General features: G+C 41.2%; 2 protein-coding genes across 3 annotated transcripts in view; one reads left to right on the top strand and one right to left on the bottom strand.

Moving 5' to 3' along the window:
- The window catches only part of pcxb (pyruvate carboxylase b), a 472,827-nt gene that overhangs the window by 115,284 nt on the left and 336,932 nt on the right, over positions 1-20,611 (bottom strand). The gene's annotated exons all lie outside the window — the stretch shown is intronic.
- LOC141784230 (leucine-rich repeat and fibronectin type-III domain-containing protein 4) overlaps positions 15,892-20,611 on the top strand; it is a 53,470-nt gene continuing 48,750 nt past the window's right edge. The window contains exons 1-2 of the mRNA XM_074661989.1: positions 15,892-16,492; positions 17,552-18,395. The gene's annotated coding sequence lies outside the window, so the exon portion shown is untranslated. The remainder of the gene's footprint in view (positions 16,493-17,551; positions 18,396-20,611) is intronic.

The following is a 20,611-nucleotide window of genomic DNA, read 5'->3' as shown; positions in this document are numbered from 1 at the left end:
ACATAGACCTGTCCTTCCATCCATCGTTATTGGTAACGTAAGATCTATCTCTAATAAGATGGACGAGCTAACTGTGCTAACCCAGCAACAGAGGGAATACCAGAGGGCGGAGTAGCATCATGCTATTCACAGACATGGCTAACGGAGCTAACATCAGACACCAACACCACATTGGAAGAGCTTCACCTGCTGTGAGCAGACAGGATCCAGGAGACAGAGATGGAGCATGACTGAAGAAGCTCAGTCCTGGACCCTGTGGAGGTGGAGGCTGGCTGAACTGGACAATGATGGACAAGCTGTCATCATCTATTTTCTTATGGAGCTTTTTGCGCTTTCTTTACAATTTTTTACTTTTGTTTTCTTGATTGCTACTGTGACTTCAAATTCGTTGTACTTGTTACAATGACAATAAAGTTCTGTTCAATTCTATACTAAAACCTGTGCCAGCCAATCAGAATGATCCCTCGTCATTCAGATGTGAGGTTTAAGAACCGAAAACTGTTTACTTTTCTGCATGAAACCATGAAACCAGAGTGGCCAGAGTTCTCAGAAATGAGTGATGTAAAACTGCGGCTTCGTGTGGACAACAGCCGTAAATGTATTAGAATATATGCTGTTTCCCAAATGCCCGGCTACGTGTGGACATGGCCTCAATCTCAGTTTTGGTTTCTAATGGATAATAGTCAAATGGTGTCTTCTTCATGCCCTTGATCACAAACATGGTTACTGGTATGTTTTTATAGTCAATGCGTCATGTCATGTGACAGTGTTAAATTCATGCCTGGTTATGAAAAAGACTTTATTGACAGAGGAAAAAAAAAGGAACCTGACGGAAGATTTACTCTTTCATTATTACGATTTTGAAACACTTGTCAGCGCTGTCACTGTGCGGAGAAACTAAGTGATTTGCAAACTTTGACACATGGAGCCTTTGTTTCTATTTTTAGTGTTTAAGCTCTGCTGGGATGTTAGACAAGGTAGAAATTTTCCTTGGTGGAAATTACTGCACATGCGTGTACAAGTAGAGCTCCTCAAGGGATGAGAAGCAGCAGTCTGTGCACCTGGGGCTGCAGGACTACACACAACACCAAAGCTCCTAACAGCTGCTTTAGGTGAAGTGAATATTAATGCTTCAGCAATAATAGATGCTTTATGATGCCTCTACATTGCCGGTGATGAGAATGGTGTCATGCATTTTTATGTATGTACGGGAATCGCTGCTGCAGCTCAGGGTGATTATTACTTGAGCTACAAGGTTGGGGAGAATTACCATCACTTCTCACTTACAGCAAACCAAGATCCATAAACAGAAGCTCCATATCCACGCTACTCTTGAAGAATATTGTCATACTGAGAGTCTTTGTTAAACCATTTTAATCCATTGCATGCACTGCCAAATCAAAATTACACTTAGTATTGTCCATTATGGGATTCTGAGCTAGTTAGAAGGGATGAGGAGATATCTCTGTTAAGAGCCTCACTCAGGAAATGTAAAACAGCAGTCAGGGAGAGAAAGAACGTGAAAGATGAGAGTGGTGGACATGAAGCCAAAGATATCAGGGTAGTTACATATCTTTGGCTTCATATTATGCACCACTCTGCGATTTAGATTTAGCTGTCAGATGTTGTGCTTTGTAGAAGTTTTATTTCCAGTTTATTTGGTTGCCTCTTCTTTTTTGTTATCAGCGTGCTTGTTCTTTTTCATCCAATTTTAAAACAATTATTGTAACTAAGTATTTTTCCAAAGAAAACATAAACACTGAGGGTGAAGATTTTTTTTGGCCACAATTATTAGAAGGGGAAATTCTGGTATTGTGACAACTTTAGTTTGTAAATTACAAAATGTTCTTGAGATGTTAAAGGTTTTCTATCACAAGAGCAAGAAGTCAAAGACTTGGCTTGTTATTATAATTAGAGACAACTTAAGTAGGATACAATTCAAAAGTACCCCCTTGAATTCTTTATGAGAAGGTAAAATCATTGTTTTACGAAGCCATATACACTCACGGGCCACTTTATCAGGTACACCTTGCTAGTACTGGGTTGGATCCCCTTTTGCCTTCAGAGCTGCCTTAATCCTTGGTGGCATAGATTCAACAAGGTACTGGAAACATTCCTCAGAGAGTTTTCTCCATATTGACATGATAGCATCACACAGTTGCTGCAGATTTGTCGGCTGAACATCCATGATGAGAATCTCCCGTTCCACCACATCCCAAAGGTTCTCTATTGGATTGAGATCTGGGGACTGTGGAGGCCATTTGAGTACAGGGAACTCATTGTCATGTTGAAAAACCAGTCTGAGATGATTCCAGCTTTATGACATGGAGCGTTATCCTGCTGGAAGTAGCCATCCGAAGATGGGTACACTGTGCTCATAAAGGGATGGACATGGTCAGCAACAATACTCAGGTAGGCTGTGGACTTTAAACCATGCTCAGTTGGTACTAAGGGGCCCAAAGTGAGCCAAGAAAATATCCCCCACACCATTACACCAGCAGCAGCAGCAGCCTGAACCGTTGATACAAGGCAGGATGGATCCATGCTTTCATGTTGTTGACACCAAATTCTGACCCTACCATCTGAATGTGGAGCAGAAATCCAGACTCATCAGACCAGGCAACGTTTTTCCAATCTTCTATTGTCCAGTTTTGGTGTTGCTGTGTGAATTGTAGCCTCAGTTTCCTGTTCTTAGCTGACAGGAAGGTCACCCGGTGTGGTCTTCTGCTGCTGTAGCCCATCTGCCTCAAGGTTGGACGTGTTGTGTGTTCAGAGATGCTCTTCTGCAGACCTCGGTTGTAACCAGTGGTTATTTGAGTTACTGTTGTCTTTCTATCAGCTCCAACCAGTCTGTCCATTCTCCTCTGACCTCTGGCATCAACAAGACATTTTGTCCCACAGAACTGCCGCTCACTGAATATTTTCTCTTTTTGGGACCATTCACTGTAAACCCTGGAGATGGTTGTTGGTTAAGATCCCAGTAGATCAAAAATCTCTTGACCATGTCTACATGCCTAAATGCATTGAGTTGCTATTATGTGATTGGCTGATTCGAAAATTGCGTTAATCAGTTGGACAGGTGTGCCTAATAAAGTGGCTGGTGAGTGTACATGGTTAATTCTAATATCAAAACACATCAAAAGTGTGTTATATAAGCTTTAACACTTTAAGGTTAGTTTGGGTGAGGGAAAACAAGGGCAGGAGAGAAAGTTATTCACAGTCTGCTGCTGCTTCAGATAGATCAAAGTAAACAGCGTCTTCCTTATCATTCTTTAAAAGATGTCTTTGAAAAATTCTGTTCAAACAATTTCAATTTACCATCTAGATAATGGCCTCAGTCTCAACCAGTAGGCTCTCTGTATCAATGAGCACTGTCAGCGGTAAAGAGATGATTCATCCATGCATCTGCAGTAATAAATATTGAGCAAAGATAGCTGGACCTCTGTTTAAAAAGCCAACCAAAATAGAAATGTTGACTCAACCAACACGACCATGTTTAATCCTTTTTTTCCATCTATGGCTCAGCAGGATGTCTTTAATCCCAGAACAACCGTGGTCTCTATTTTCAGGGAGTAGGGGAGCCCAGGACACCACATGACTAATAGCTGCCTCTTATTTACCAAATGTGCTATAACTGTCTGGATTTTCTCAGCACAGAACATCATGCATTATTTATGTCAATGTTTTTACAGCTTAATTTTGGTAGCTTGAGATTTTCCAGTTTGTATTTATAGGTTTTCACATTGACGCTGTTTGATTAAAGCCCCTGATCCCCCTCCTGCTGCTGCCTCTCTGTGTTTCGGCTCGTTTCATGAGCGCTGTCCGTGGTGCTGAAATAGCTGTCTGGCAAAGGAAACTCAGACAAGTTACAGACCTTAACAACATAGGTGAAACATGGCAACCTTTCATTTAGTCGTGCCAATAAGTCCAGCCGGTGAGTCAGCGTGAGCAGCACCAGGGCTCTGGCACTTTTAGAGTGGGACAGCTGTTTGTTAATGCTAGAGTTACACCTGCATTTAACAAGTCAAAATGTCTCACAGTGAGAAAGGTGTTTAGCTCCACATAATCCAATTATAATGCGATTAACGCAGGTAAAAGTAAATAAACTGTCCCTGTTATTGCAGCTATTCTCATAACCAGAAAAAACCTAATCCCAGTAAGACGTGTAATTTTTCTGACATTATTAAAAAGCATTTCAGACTCGTAAACACCTTAATCCAGCTATGACTCTCTACTGGGGTCTTAACAGCATTTTGCAGCACATTCACTCAAACCGTTCGATGACACATGCCAAAGATGTCAAACACAGAGACACGCCGGTCTTCATTGTGTTGACGAGCGCTCTCTAGGCTACCAAACAAACTTTCTGTGCTTTAAGTGCAATTTAGAAAGTGGCACTCTTTTCTTTGGGGACAACATCTCTGAACATGCTCGACAATACTAAAAGCAGAGTTTTATTGCACTGTTCAGGCACAGCGAGCCTGCCACAAGGGCAAACTGTAGTGGTATGGTGACAGAAAAAAAAGCTGTGCATTAGAGCAGAGGAAATGGATAAAAATGTTACATTTTAGGCATATTATAAAAGAATAGTCACTATTAACCCTTTGAATCTTAAGATCCCCAAATTTGGGGGCTTGGGGTCCCAACTTTGGACAGTACAACAGAGGGCTAGCGAATAGACCGGTCCTGAATCCAGGTGCATTACCAACCATCCACCAACAAACCTCAGACCCTGGAAATGTGAGTATTTTAAATGCTGTGTGCTGTGGAGCAGATGTAAGAGCTTTACCTCAGTGTCCCCCTGTCTCTGTGTTAGCTTCAGGATGCTAACTTTAGCTGCTGTTAGCCTGTTGTTTTAGCCTGTAATATTATGGTAAACGAGCTTCGCTGTTTTCTAAACATTTTGCACTCGGAGCTCGTGGCGCCGCTCTCAGTGACGCGGAAGAGCGGGGCGGTATCAGCAGTGGCTCATTTACATATGAAGGCCACGCCCACTAAATCAGACCGTTCTGAACAGAGGGGCTATGAGAGCCTGGAAACAATGCTGCTGTGTTTGATTTATTGGCTTTTTAGACCAAAACATGTTACTACCATTTCATGAAGACATCAATGATCCATAGCAAACTGTGGAAAAGGAGCAGTATCAGGGACCTTTAAAAGACAGTCAAATCTAGCACTTAGCCAGAGCTGCCCCGGAGCTAACGTTGTTGGTACCAGGATATGGTCAGAGTTTGAGCTTTTCATAGACTGAGAGGTGTCCTTGTTTTATTATGAAAGGAGAAAGACACAGGCAGTTTAGATATTCAGCTGAAACGGTATTAATGCAAAAAATATATGAGACCATAATGTTAGTAGTGCTACTCTCTTGTGTAATGCACTCAGGCCACAACCATTCATTTCTACAATGAACACCAAGAAATTACGGCCTATTTTGAAAAAAAACAATCAACTTAAAAACCTCCAATCTGCACTTCCTAACTCTATATTTCAGTGTTAAACAGCCTTTTCTGACAGCTTGCTTGGTTCCTTAAAGATTTTGTTTATTTATAAGGCCACACACAGAGCGTTTCATTAGTCGGCTCTTATTCATTAATGTTGTTTCCTCACGATATTCCAGCAGCCCGTAATGCACTAAAGCAACTCGCTCTTTGAAACATTTTGCCTGCATATTAAATTCTTTTCCTAGAAACAACACAGCCCTGAAGTAATTTCTGCCCTGTGCCTTTAAGTCAGGGTGTATTTGTCAAGGTTTTACACTTAAAGCAACACAGACAAATGGGGCCCAGCATGTTTTCCTCGTACTTCATTGACTGATGCCCATGGCTGGTAAAACAGTCTGGCAGCAGTAGTTGGGAAATCATTTGGAAACACTATTACTAATGCAGAGGAAATAAATAAAAGCCCAATGACATGTAAAGGGCTCAGAGAGCAAAAAACCACAAAGTGAAGTCGTGTGACGCTGTTGTGTGTGTGTGTGTGTGTGTGATTGTGTGAGTCTGCCCTTGTCTCTCATTATCCCTGGATTGAGACAAATAGAGGGGGATCTGCCCTTCGATCTAAACCTCCACACCATTTACCCCTGACATCACAACCCAGCATGTGTTTGAACGAGCATGTGCGTATGTGTGTGTGTGTGCATGGTTCATTTAGCTCTTTAAAATGTGTGTGTCTCACTGCAGGGTGTGCTGGTCATGTCCTGATTTGTGTGACATCATTGCGCGTTTGTGTGTGCAATCATCCGATCATGCCAATCACTGAGTATTGAGTGTGTGTGCTCTCATGCTCCCTCTCCATGTGTGTGTGTGTGTTGTGTGTTAGCAGCTGATAGACTGTGTAAAACGCATGCTCCATGTGTGAAGTTGAAGTGTGTATGTAGGTGTGTGTGTGAATGGAAGCATTTGACACACTGGTGATTATGTGTGACATGTTTGTGTGCATAGGCGTTCACTCAGTGCATTTGTTGTTGTGTTCCAGTGTTGCCTATATTTAGCTGCTGTGTCTCTCCAATGCACTGTGACTCATTTACACACACACATACACACACACAACAAATTTGTTCTCACTTGGTGACAAACTGGCCAAATGACAGATAAACATAAGTGGAAGAGAGGTGTAGACTTTGTTCATTTAGCTGCTCTTTTCTTCCTGTTTATGACAAAAGTACAAATTAGATTACATTGTTGTTAGAATGGACACACTGTTCCAACTTCTGTTTAAGCAGCACTTTCTATTAGCCTTCTGTTTTCCAATGCTTGGTAACAAACAGACTGTGAAACAAGCATTTTAAAAAAAATAATGCTTTTACTTCTTTCATCCAGTCTTTTTTAACATAGCCAAGTTGTCTGCTCTGCAATACCACCGTAAGGGAAGAAAATAACATTTATATCTGAAACAACACAGCTGTTTCTGTATATTTTACTGCGTTGGATGATAATGAAGCAAAGACTGAGGTTAAAGGTGCCCTGTGGCATTGTTTCTGAACAAAAATGGAGTTGAGTTTTACTCAGTGAAACTTTTCCATTAGATCCTTAAAGTCTAAAAATGAGTTGAACTTTCCCTCCTCAGAAGGATATAAGCTTAATTCTACTAAAGAACTTTATAAACTGCATTTTTTTCAACACTCATGCACACTGGCAAGCAGCCCTTTTTTCTTTGCTTGCACAGCTATACCAGCTGTGGATCAGGGGAATTCTGTCGAACTATTGGCTCTCTGTATTCTGTAATCAGCAGACAAGTGAGAAAAATCTGCAGTGTGTGATTATGTTGTCCAACATTGCATAAAACGAGATAAAAAGAGAGTGTAACCTGAGGTATATGGCTCATTTTTCTAATGTTTTACAAAAACACCTTTTGCTTGCAACATGCCTCAACTGTAGCACAGAGAGACAGAGAATGAGGAGCAGAAAGCGGAGAGAGACATGCATTAAAGGGTCGAGGCTGAGTGGCAAACAGCTGACCACTGCACCGAGAGCCACAGCCTCTGTAGATAGGGCTCACACCTTAACCATGAGGGCAACAGAGCTCTGAAACAGGCCTTTTCTAAATCCAAAATAAAGCTCTTTTTTCCCTGCCACCAATGTGTCTGAAATTGTTAAGATGATAGCTGATGGTGCACTCAGGTGTTTCCTGACAATCCAATTTTACTCAAACACCTGATTGAGAAAACATAATGTACAGATACTGTGGGAAAAATAGTGTCTTTCTTATTAAGTGACATTAACACAAACTTCTAAGATGTGTGTTCTCATGGATACTTATGTTACAATAATGATGAATTTGCAATTCACTATGCAGCTCAAGCTTGAGCTAGTGCAAATGCATCATACCAAAAAGTAAAAAAAAAAAAAAAGGGCTGAAGCACATGTTCATTTCATCACTGAGTCAAAACAACTTAGGTTTTTATTAAATTTGAAGACTTGAGCTGGAAAAGAGATTTTCAAGGTCTCATGGTCTTCAGCTTATTTCCCACCTACTCGGTCAAAATCTTACTGCTATTGTTTTATCATGAATCCAGTAGCCTGCAGAGAAAAAATAGACCATCTAGGACAAAAGTCTGACTAAATGATTATAAAAACTTCAGAGAATTCATTTCACTTCATCTTCAAAAACATTCAGTTATTTGAAGCATGTGTCAGCAGCTGAGGTGTTTGTATTACAGTTTTTCTCAATTGCTTTGGTTCAATTCTCAGATCAGAAATGAAATTCTCAAAACTACTTGTTCAATCTCAAAAAAGGAGTTTTAAATTTTTTTGAACAAGTTGTAAATGCTTTGGTCTGTACATGCAAATGGTTATGTGCAATTCTCTGCTGTTTCCTACATCATGAGCTGCTTATGTCATGTTGATCAAAATGGATTATCATGGGTCTCTGTTGAATAGTCTCACCTACAACGACAATTAGTTATTAGTCCATTGCCTAAGTCTTTACATGCAAAAAGGTTGAACAAGTTATCATAATATGTCTTTTTTCTCTTAATCTGCTGGATTGGTAAATTGCTTCCTGGTCAGTCCTGACTTTCTCTAAAAAATGGAAATGTGTGAAGCATCAGATCAACCAGTTTTCTGAAACAGTTCAAAGGTGCATCAACTGGTAGATATGTATGTGTACTTTCCTCTGTACAGACAGTGGCAACAAATTTCCGTAAAGGACAATAAAGATCTATTACACATACAGACCATGTTCTCAATCATAAGCTTACAGTGGCCGAAGTTGGTTGAAGGATGCAGCCAAAAGTTGGGAAAACAACTGTGTCCTCAATCATTCAGGTTTTTTGTTTTCAGAGAAGATCTTTGTTGCGGTGTGGATGAGAATTTGTGGCCCAGTATACAGGAACTTAAGGAGGTGTAGGAAGACTGCACTGCTATGTAATTCCCACAGTACTGCATGAACAGTTTTCACTAAAGAGACTGATCTATGTTCACCCAGAGTAAACTAATATACTGAAAACATGACTAAGGACTCGTCATTCTGATGCACTGACATGCTCACTGACACAGAAATTTATTTTTAAGGAATGAACTAAGGGTTTTGAGCAGGAGACTAGCTTTTGCAGGTAATCCATGGTGTTTTGCTATTTGTATGAGCTATTTTGAGAAATGCACTTACTGTTTTGAAAATGGCGAGGACAATTCAAGAAATGTACCAATGCAACTGAGAAAAACTGTAACACTTCACTTTGATTTGTTTCCCATGTGGTGACAACACTTGTAAGTTGATAGAGAAAAAAACGTCTTAAGTCTAATTCAGCCTGGGGTCAGTGGGCTGACTTCCTTGCGACTGTCTTCACTTTGAGGGCTAATTTGGCCTGACCGCAGCAGGGCTGGTGTGCCCCCTCTCTGATTAACTGCAGCATCACTTAGAAAGAACTAAAGAGGATCCTGCCAATCTCACTGCTTCACTCAAAGTCCTAGAGAGAAAAAGACTCTCAAAAGAGTGATTCATTCTTCGCAATTCACAACATTCACAAAGCAACCATTTTCCTGTGGCATCCCACTCAGGGTGGGAGGCTAAAATGTTCTGATGTCTCTTCTCTTCAAGGTTATGAGTGGAATATTTATATAAAGAGCACCTGGCCATATTATCATTAAAAACTGAGTGGTTGATGAAAAAATGATTGACGTGAAACTCTGTAGGCACATTTGGACATGTTTCAAAATAAAAGCAAAAATTGATAGCCACTTAGCTAACATCTGAGAACAGCTTAAACTTTCTTTCAACTGATTTTTAGCTGAAGCTTTACATCAAGTAGAATAACTTACTGTGTATTATCAAATTACACCTCTCCTCCTGTATTTTGTAACACTGTGTCACTTTCAAGCCAGCAATGCTAACCAGTTAGCAGAAAAATGCTACTGTTAGCAAACATCTGACTAAAACGGTTCCCATATTCAAGCAGTGTATGAAGATTGTATTTACAATATGCACCATAGATAGATAGATAGATAGATAGATAGATAGATAGATAGATAGATAGATAGATAGATAGATAGAAAGTAGTGGCGGCTGTTGGTCAGTCAAGAGGGGGAAGCTCATTTTTTTCCGACCCACATCATAAATTTATATGTTTATTGAAACATAAATTCTACCCTCTGTTCCTTTTCAAGAAAATGATCTGTGACCCTGTTGTACCAACTAGGTGTTTTTTTCCAGGGATTTTACCAGTGTTCTCTCAACGCTTGTCATTTTTAAGAAAGGTAAACTCGCTGGGGATCGATAGAGCCTCCAGATCAGTCCAGAACAAGTAAATGTAGAACTCAGAAGATGCTCCGGTGGAGGGTTATACTCAAGATCGCTGATTGGCTCATTTCACTGATTCGGCCTCAGACAGATCATCCAATCATCATGCAGAAGCCCAGTGTCCAGGCCAGCCCACTGCCTCATAGACCTCCAGAGACGCTCAGCGTCCGATGGGCGGGACAAAGCCCAGCGTTTATCCAATGACCGTCCAGTTTCCACAGTGGAACAACCCACTCTACGCTTCCCCGCTGAAGTCAGAAGACACTCAGCGTCCGACTATGTTAAAGCGCTGAGACGCTGCGGGGATTAATGAGGAGGAGGTGGAGCCAGTTGCCTGTGATAGGAGCTGATTCTGAACACAAGATGAAGGAATTCTAGCGCATACTTTGTCAATGATATGTACACACAGCAGAACATATCACCACTTTTTTTGGGGACATTTTAGGGGAAGCTGAGCTTCCCTTGCAGTCTTAGAGCAATCGCCATTGATTCACCGGGCCAGAAGCTACTGCAGTTCCCAATAGTCTTAGATGCCAGACAAAGGGATGACAGGTTGCTTTCCTTCACCTTCCTTGCTCCTTTTTTCGACTTGATAATGTACTTTCTTGAAAGTAAATGTAAAAGTAAGTGAAAAAGTAATGGGCTATACTTCTTACCCTAAATCTAAGAGATGTACAACCTGGAAGAATGGTTCAACTTATAAGAAGCATCCAACTTCCCCACTTTGACCTTGAGGCCAGTAGGAAACAACCCCCACATAAATAAGGTCAATTGATCTGTGATCGCAGCAAATGTTGTAGAACACAAAGACTTTGACCTTTGACCTATAGATTTAGTGTACTGGGTTGATAAATTAATTCTATCCATAGGTAAACAGATCACGAGTCTCTTGACTTGAAGAGTTGGATACAGTCGCTGTATTTTAACCGAAAGTCAATCAGTAACGAGATTTTCTTCTGACTGGTGAACCCGCTTCATCCATCACTCAGCAGTAGGTCGTGCTAGTTTATTTCATTCAGCAAGGTCACTCTCCCTGGCGAGGAGAGCGGGTGCCAAACCACTCGAGGTTTGATTAATTGTGAATCAACGAGCCATGGGGCCGAGCGCTGTAAACGTGGTACGATTTGGTGAAATGATATATATCAAATGTCTCCTTGCTGGACCTTGCTACAAGGGAGTCCTGGCATTGCTGGGTTAAAAATACACCATGTGATGGGAGGGGGAATATGGAATGACAGTTAAGAGGGTTGAAAATAACTTCAAGAAAGAGAAATTGAGATGGGATAAATAAGTAGGAGGGCAGAAATAGAAAGCTTTAGAAGATGGGGAAGTGAATGAAGGACAAAATGGACTCTTTGGTGGAAATTAGAGGACATGAAAAACCAATTTCCCGAGAGCACAACCAAATCTCCTCACATTCTTTTTTATTATCTGTCATTCCCATCTTTCTGTGTTTCATCTCCTGTGTGTAACTCTGTTGACAGAGTTGTAAATGTTTGGGAATAATTTATTTCCAATATCCTGTCCTAACCTCTGGTACTATATGTTCTGCCTGAACAGAGGGACATACACCTCCACACCCTCAAACTCACAGACCATTTCCATTAAACAGCTACTTCCAGCAGCTATCGGCTTGGTGGGGAAATCAAGCACTCGACCCCCGTTTGAAGTCGTATCAGCTACACTTGTTCCTATCACCGTGTTATCACTCCTTCCTCTCCTCTCGTCTATCCTTCACTAACCCCCTCTCTTCCTCACTTATCTCCCTGATGCCCCCAGAGATCCTCAGCCTTTCCTCTCTTCCCTCAATACAGCCCATCCTGTGCTCACCCCTTCTTAATCATCCTCCTTTGCTCCCCCCTGTCATCCCAGTCTAACCCAGAGCAGCTCCAGGCGCTCAGAGCTTCACTTCCACTCATCATGCAGGACAACTTTTATCTCAGACCTACTTTTTCTATCCCCTCTGTCACTCTATCAGTGGTGGGAGAGGTCCTCAGATCATTGGTGTAAGACAAAGAAGTAAAGCTTCTGTTTTAAAATACTGTTCATCAGAGTGTAATCACTTATTGCTCATGTTAAAGAATATGAGCTTATTCAAAGCACGTCTGACCTTGTCGGGATGGTCGTGACTTGAAGAAGCAGAATAGTTGACTGGATTATTGTGCAGACTAAGAAAGAATGAAAAGACTTTCTTCTGCTTTTTTTTTTTTTTTTACAACAATTTCTTACATAAATATCCCTTCATAAATGTAAAAGCACTACGAGCATCAGGGATTTATTTGACAAAATTACTCACCCTCATTACAAGTTAGGTTTATTGGCAAATTTTACAAACTTTCTGCTGCAGGGAATAAATCAAACAAGAACAAGAAGAGGAAGTTATCAACTCCGGCCACTGGATTTTTGAGGAGGCAGGTGGTCAAAAACACTCTAGTGAATGCAAAAGACTTGCACTTGCCACAGGAGCTTTTTGGAATGATAAAAACAAAACTGGAACTTTCTGGTCCCCTGGATCAGCGATACGTCTGAAGGAGGAAGAATGAAGATTTGCCGATTTCACTCTGGATGATGAGAAGAAGGAATGCTGCTCACGTTAAGTCTGCCATTAATATCATAACATAGTCTAAAATCAGTGTGTCATGCATTAAGTATCCTTAACGAATAAAAGTCTGCAAGAAAACATGTTTTTTTTTTAGTTTTCTCAAAAAAGTGAATTTTGCAGATAGGAGGTTTTGCGTTTCAGCCATTACCCTGAAAAAAAACACCCTGCGCACAGTGAAGCATGGCGGTGGCAGGTTAATGCTCTGGGGCAGCTTTGCTTCCTCTAACACTGGAAACCCGCAACATGTTTCCACTTCCATCCCAATTGCCTTGAAATGCTTCGAAAATATGAGTATAGGTTGAAGTACGTGTCACAAAATATAAACCCAAGAATATTGGTGAACTGGAGACCATTGTCCATGAGGAATGGGCTAAGATTCCTCAGGGAAGCTGCCAGAAGCTGGTGTCTGGAAATGGATCATGTTTGCAGCAGGTCAAAACAGCAAAAGGTACTAAACACGGGTTTAAATAATATTGAGACTGCAATAGTCATAAGAATAAGTTAAAATCTGAAAAACCAAGTGCAATTTTAGTTTTGTCAAGCTATTGAAATTGTTTTAGTTCAATTTTTACATTTTTCTGATGGGGGTTGAAAATTTTGAGTCCCGAAAAAATAACATCAATCAATCTTCCTGTCATTAGTTTTCAGCAATGTATAACCTCCCCAGCGGGTGATGCTAACCAAATATTTCAAGTCTGATGGAATATTTTGGAGCAATGAGAAAATTCAGAAGGCTGTCCATCATTTAGACAGATAAGAACGCTAACGGCTACCGTTTCATCATCCTCACACAGCAATTCCCACAAGGCTGCCACTAATAACGCAAGAAAATCTTGCACAAATTTAAAAGTGTGTATACAGGCCTCCAAATGATATGCAAGAAATGCATTTTCATGGCTGTGAAAAGAACAGCCAGCTATGTATACTGTGATCAACCTTGCTCTTTCTGTCGCTCCTAGTGTGTATATATGAGAAGCAAGTCCTTGGTGCCAGCTGATAACCTCAGCACATGAATGGCTTTTATATATTTTTTTCTTTTCCAGCAAGTCAACTTCTTGTGTTTTTTCAAGGTGGTTTTTTAAACTGTTCCAGTTGAATTCCAACACAAACAGGGGATTTTATTGTTTGAGATTGATTCAGTGACAGCCACATACTGCATTTCACTGTTGTAAGAAAATTGAAGATAATAATGGTTGACCACACATTCTGATATAAGACATTCAGGCACAACATCTGCTCTATAATTCACCACACTGGTGAATACTAACAGCCCAGAAAAATCTTTTTGGGGAAAAATGTAAAACAAATCTAAGACCCAAGGTTGTGTGTAATTAAAGAACAAGTAACACAAGAAAATGCTTGAGCTACTTTATCAATTAGCAACCAGTCTTGGAGGTCAGTAGTTCATAGGAATATAATATTATGTGCCAGGATTTGCCAACAAGGGCAGTACATGTTAAGAGAGAAGAGTTTATTGTGGGTATTGGTCTGTTTTTACCAATTTTGACATTCAAAAACATCTTACTTAAAAGATATGTTGTTATATATGGCTACTTGTCACTCTGAGTTTTAATTAGCCAAAACTGAAGCCATGTCTGCTAGGTAATTCAACATATTATGACCAAAGCATCTGGCTAGATTTATGTGTGCCCTAAGAATGTTTGCAGCACTTTATAGCACCCATGAAATGCAGAATGCAGTGGGCATGCTTGGACTTTGAGATAAAGTTTACAGAAGTAAAAGAAACTCAATGCCCCAAGTGTGATCAAGATAAATGTGTTACACGCAGTATGTCTATGTTGCATTTGCAAATAATGAAAAAGGAAAAAGGCTTTCTGGTGGTGAAGTATGGTGTTGAAAATAATCTTAGTAAGGCATACACTTACACTGAGGTGTGTTCCTGGATCTTATTTCTCCTGGCAGTTTCGCTTTAATGTGGTTGAACTGACCAGCATCTGTTGTGGGTACTTCAGTTGCCAGTGAAATGTGACTCATACATCACTTTAAAAACTTAAGTATTCCTTTAAATTTCCTGGTCATAGTTGTGAAATATAAATGTATAGAAAAATCTTAATGGCTGAATTGTGTTTGCAAATTCTTAATCTGACAGCTAACGACTTACTTCAGATGTCGAATTTAAGACATAGTCAGATTTAATCTAGACCAGAGCTTTTGTCTGGTGTGCAATAATTAATTCACCTTGTTACATTTTAACTTTTTTCTTTCACAGTACATGGCCAGGATCTTAAATAATTCTTATCTTTTGCAGTTTTAATTTATTTTATTGTTTTTATTAATTGATTTACTTTTATGATTATTTTTATAATAATAATAATTATTATTATTATCAATAATAAAAATAATCATAATAATCATAATAAATAATCAGAAAAAGAATAACTTCTTCTTCTTATTATTATTATTATTATCATCATCAATAATAATAATAATAATAATAACAATAATAATAATAATAATAATAATAATTAAATAATAATAATAATAATAATAATAATAATTAAATAATAATAATAATAATAATATTAATAATGATAATAATGAAAGTCAGACCTAATAAGTATAATTATCAAAATTGGTCTTTGTACAGGAAGTTTGATTATTTATGTTATGAGTTTTCTATTAGTTGTTTGTTGTTAGTGTTATTATACCTCAATACATTGTTTTGTTTTGTTTTTCACTAAAATGGGTGTATTTTGTAATTTCACCAATAATGATGTGGCCAGTGTCTCTAAATGTGGGTAAAGGGTCAAAGTTTTAAAAAATGAAGTATCATGGGTCTGAGAGGCAGAAATTTAAAGTCCACATATGTGGATGTAGGGGTATTAATACAGAAATACCCAGGAAACTAGATTATTTTAAAGCCCTTTGTTCATTGTCCCTCTTTCCCTTCCTTTATTTCTTCACCTACTCTCATTAATTTCCATCCTCTTTCCTTACACCTATCCACTCACTCACCCTCAGTATCTCCCGCTCTTCATCCTCATTCCTCCCTCTCATGCACTCCCTCCCTCTCTCTCACACCGATGCTGGATTCTGCCGGAGACAGATCACAGTCCTCTCCTCTGCTCCTCGCCAGGAATCACACACTCCCTCTCCTCCACCACGAGAGACGAGGACAAAGTAAGCCAAAAAAAGATCAAGGAAGAGCCAGAGGAGAGAGATGCAGATGAATGGATAAATGAGGAGAGGAGAAGTGACTGAGTAAAGAAGGGGCAAGAGAAGAAGCAAAGATTTGAAACCTCCCTGAAGGAAAGAAGAGATTTAAAAATAAAAATACAAGCCGGCTCTTTCTACGACTTCCTCTCTCTGTCTTTCTTGTGCTTCTCTTCTGCTGCGTCCACTCCTTCATTCTGCACCTGTACCGTGGGATTAACATGACTTAAAATTCAATCAGCCCTCAGCCTGACGGGAGAGCGACAGAGGAGGCAGACAGAGCGCTGCAGCTGTCGAGACCGAGCGAGGGGACGACCAGCAGGAGGAGAGAAAGAGAGAGGTGGGGATAGACAGCGAGAGATAGAGAGGGAGAGAGAGGGATGGGTGTTTTTCCACGGAGCTGAGACAGAGAGCGAGCTGCGGAGACGGTGGAGATGTGACGGCTTCCACGGGTCGTGGTGGAATGATCCGGAAAACCAGGTTAGTAATTCCACCTTTTTATCCAGGGGAGAGCAAAAAAAAGAGGAAAAGACGTGTGAGATAAGGATGAAAGGAGCAGAGGGGGACTTGAAAAAGGGATAAAAAGAGGAGAGTGGCTGTATTGTGCTTTTGAAGTGGCAAAGTGAATACCGGAGCAAGAGAAGCAGATAAACAGGAGTGAAAAGAAATGAATCAGGGCTTTTTCAGCTGAACTCAGGAAGGCAGAAAATCAGGTAGAGAGAGGCTGCACATATGAAACTGCTGCACTAATGTACACACACACACTCTAGAAAAACACACACACACAAACGCAGAGTGAGTCCACAGCTTTAGAGCCAGATAATGAGATTGTCTCCTTAAAGGTGTCGGCTTTTGGAGTTTGATTGACAGGCCGTGGAGCGGTGAGGCGGGCAGGAGGAGGGGGTTGACTTCTGAACTGTCTGACATTCATGGCACTGATCAATAGCTGTGTTGTTTCATTAGGCTGTGTGTGTGTGTGTGTGTGTGTGTGTGTGTGTGTGTGACTGGAGGAGAGTGAGGGATGCAGAGGCTGTGTGTGCTTGCTGGAGAGTATCACTGCATGACTACTTGGCGGATGCGTGTGTGTTTGTGCGTGGTGGCGACGATGTTGGAGGAGTGTGTGTATGTGTGTGTGTGTGTGGGGAAGCATGCCTGAATGTGCTGCACGACTGGGTGTGTGCGTGGAGGCTCCTAATTGTGCGTGTGTGTGTGTTTGTGAGTGAGCAAAAGCTACCTGCTGAGAGGCGTTAAGAGGGTCTCAGAGCTATCGATTCTCTCTGACAGACAGGTGAGAGGGAGGGAGGGAGGGAGGACAAAAAAATGAGGGGTGCCAAGATGGGGAGGGGGGCTGTAAGGGGCCATAAGGGAGGAGTGATTGATGGACAAGTAAAAGGAGGGATGGATGGATGGAGATATCCTGGGGGAAAGGAGGATGAGACAAAAAGTGATAATGCACTCACTTCTTTGTTTACTTGATTTATGTGTGAGCAATAATGGACCACATGTACACTCACTCTTCATGTTTCTCCTCTTTCGCAGGCTTCAAGCCATCCCTTCATCTTACTCCCAAACCTCCTCTCCTGCACCTCCCTCCAAGGTCATAAATGAGCAACCAATTCAGTGTGGGAGACGTGAAAAGGAACCCAAGGAGGACACCCTGGAAGTCACTACAGAAAGTGAAGGATGAGGAAGGAAAACTGAGGGTGTGAAGGAGCAAAGCTGAAGGAGAAGAAGTCACAGAGCTGGATGAATAATTAAGAAGACAAGAGACTGGGCTGTATGAGCGAGGGAGGAGGGAAGAAAGGAGAGAAAAGACGAGGGAAAGGTGGGAGGAGAGGTGAAGACCCCTCACCATCTCCAGGATTTGTGTTTTTTATCAATTCAGCTGCACAGAGAAGTTGAATGCTGCCATGAGGAAATCATATCATGACGCCATAAATAGGATTTCAAGCAGAGTGGATCCGTGGATTTCTCCTCAAACTTAGGTCTCTATTTTGGAATACCTCACCAGGATTGAGCGAGTAATTCTGGATTTTCCAGGTTTTCTTCATCTATAGAGCTCTAAGAGGATATTGTGGGATTGGAGTTTTTCTGTGACTCTGCTTTTTTTTTTATTCTCTGACTCTGACCTACATCCTCTCGCTTCTGATGTGTGTGGGGGGCCAGAGTGTGTGAAGGGGAGTAGGACAGGTTTTGACACATACACACAACAACCCCCTTCCTTTTACACATACTCTCACACACACCTAACCCTGCTGGCCCCAACACAAGGAGACACACCTGGGGCGAGATCAGTGCTAAACACACACACACACACAAACACACACAAACCTGGATAACATGTGGAGCTGATTCGGATTATAGAGCCGCACAGACGGAAAAGGTAACGTCCATGCAGCTTCAAACACACACACACACACACACACACACACACACACACACACACACACACACACACACACACACACACACACACACACACACACACACACACACACACTCTTGTCATAAAGTGGCGAGTAAAAGGTGGATCCACGTTTGCATGGTTAGCTCTCTCCTGCTGAATCACTGAGTGCATCAATGCTGGACTGGGAACTCTGTGTTCTCTCAAACGCACACACATATCTTCACCCAGGCTTATAAATAATGAACAGATGTGCGTTCATAACAACCAAAACACAAGAGGCAAATGTCAGAGTACACACAGAAGAATAACACACACCAATCCCCCACATGGCGCAGAGAAGTGTTTGCTTTTCTTTTCTTTTCCTTCTAGTCGCGCTCTTCCACACCTCCTCTGTTTTTTCATCGCTCTACATAGCCACACAGAGAGTCCTGCTTTCTCTCTCTCTCTCTGTGTGCGTGTGTGTGTGTGTCAGCCAGCTGTCCTGTATCAGATTACTCATAGGTGCGTCTGAGCTTGGCTTTCATCACCTCGCTTTTATGTAATCTCACCTGGCGTGTGTGTGTGTGTGTGTGTGTGTTTGTGTGTCATTATGAGAGTGTGGATGCAACGCTGTGAGCGTGTGTGTGGTGGCAGCAGCGGCACACAACACTTCCATCCTCTTTTTTTTTTTCTCTTTTTTTTTTTTTACGTAAGCTGTGTCAGAGCACGCACACACACGGACAGATTTGGCACACTGACACAGGAGATCAGAGCGACTGAGTGGGTATATGGGAGGATTGGAGGGTGATGGGAAAGAAATGGAGACGGTAGGAGAGGGAGAAGTGCATGAGGGGGGAAAAGGAGGAGGGAGGGGTGAGACTGAACAAAGTGATGGGCATTGAAGAGTAAGAGGTCAGATGGAGGATTATAGCAGGGGAGGGAAAAGCAGTGAACGACTCTTTGGTGACAGAGGATAGGGAAACAGAATGATAGATTAGCAAAGAAGAGTGAAATATCAAGGGTTTACAGCAGCAGAGGAAGGTATAAGGGTAGAGATATAGAGATGGGATGGGATAAAAGGGTTAAAACAGAAAAAAGATTCATGAGAGAGGCACATTTGAGCAACAATGACGGATTAAGGAGGGTTAAAATAGGAAGAAAGATGAGGAAGTGATAATTAGGAATGACAGATGGTCGTCATTGTGTAGCTTTCTACTTTCTACCATTGGCTACAATTAGTCTGAAATGACCCCAATAAGTCTAGGAAAGACCGATAACACCAGTAATGAGCTATTTAGAGAAAAAGAGCTACAAGGGGAGTGTGTTGCACCATAGGGCTTTACCACTTCAAAAAGGAAAGAGTTGATAGTTTGGAGGCACAAACTTGAGGGAAAAATGAGACTCTGCCTTTAAGAGATCCTGGTTGAAAACAATGCACCACGTGTGGAACTATTTTCATGAACAAGGGAGGGCTCATTATTTGCTCCGTTGATCATTAACAGCTGTTTTGACTCCACTTTGAACAGGGCAGCATCAATTCTGAAGAAAAACTAATGATTGAGTTGTTTTAAAGTGAAACAAAAAGACCAAATCTTCATTCTATCATTGGTTTCGCTCTCCTGCTAATGTCAGTGCAGAAGAATGCAGAGCAGAAAAGCGTCCTGTGGTTCAAACCGGACAAAAAAGCAAAAACAAAAGAAGACGTTCAGAATTATCTCGTTAGTGCTTCGTGCGACTCTTTGTTCCAGAGGGTGTGTGTCATTCTGAGGCTGCGTTCAAGAGAGGCACATGAACAGATGGGACACTCACTGTTTAAGAGAAGAGGCCTTGCCAAAGAGAACAGATTGGCAAGTGGATGAAGGAGAAATGAAGAAAGAGGGCAGGGAATGGACCACCCAGTGAGAAAGAGTTAAAAAATGCAGATCAATCAGTTCCCCATTTAGCATCTGCCAGTTTTAGCATTTGAGGGGTTAAAAAAGACTAAACATCACACGTACTAGGGGAAATCTTCCTGGACCTACCTTGCCTGGTTACAACTGCTGAGCTTTGATTGGCTGGTAGCTGGGGGATGAGAGGGAGGGGCTAAAGTATAAATGTAAGGTATCACTCAAAGAATACAGAGCATGGGGATGAAGATAGCAAGGTTATAATAGTTAACTAAAACAAAACTAAAAAGGAAAACTAAAATTTAAAATACATTGCAGTTAACTCAA

The sequence above is a fragment of the Halichoeres trimaculatus genome, unplaced genomic scaffold (assembly GCF_033239565.1).
Source record: "Halichoeres trimaculatus isolate MK-OKI-2021-1 unplaced genomic scaffold, fHalTri1.1 fHalTri1_scaffold_22, whole genome shotgun sequence".
Classification (NCBI taxonomy): domain Eukaryota; kingdom Metazoa; phylum Chordata; class Actinopteri; order Labriformes; family Labridae; genus Halichoeres; species Halichoeres trimaculatus.
Note: the sequence above shows the minus strand (reverse complement) of the source record. Positions and strands in the feature narration are given on the sequence as shown.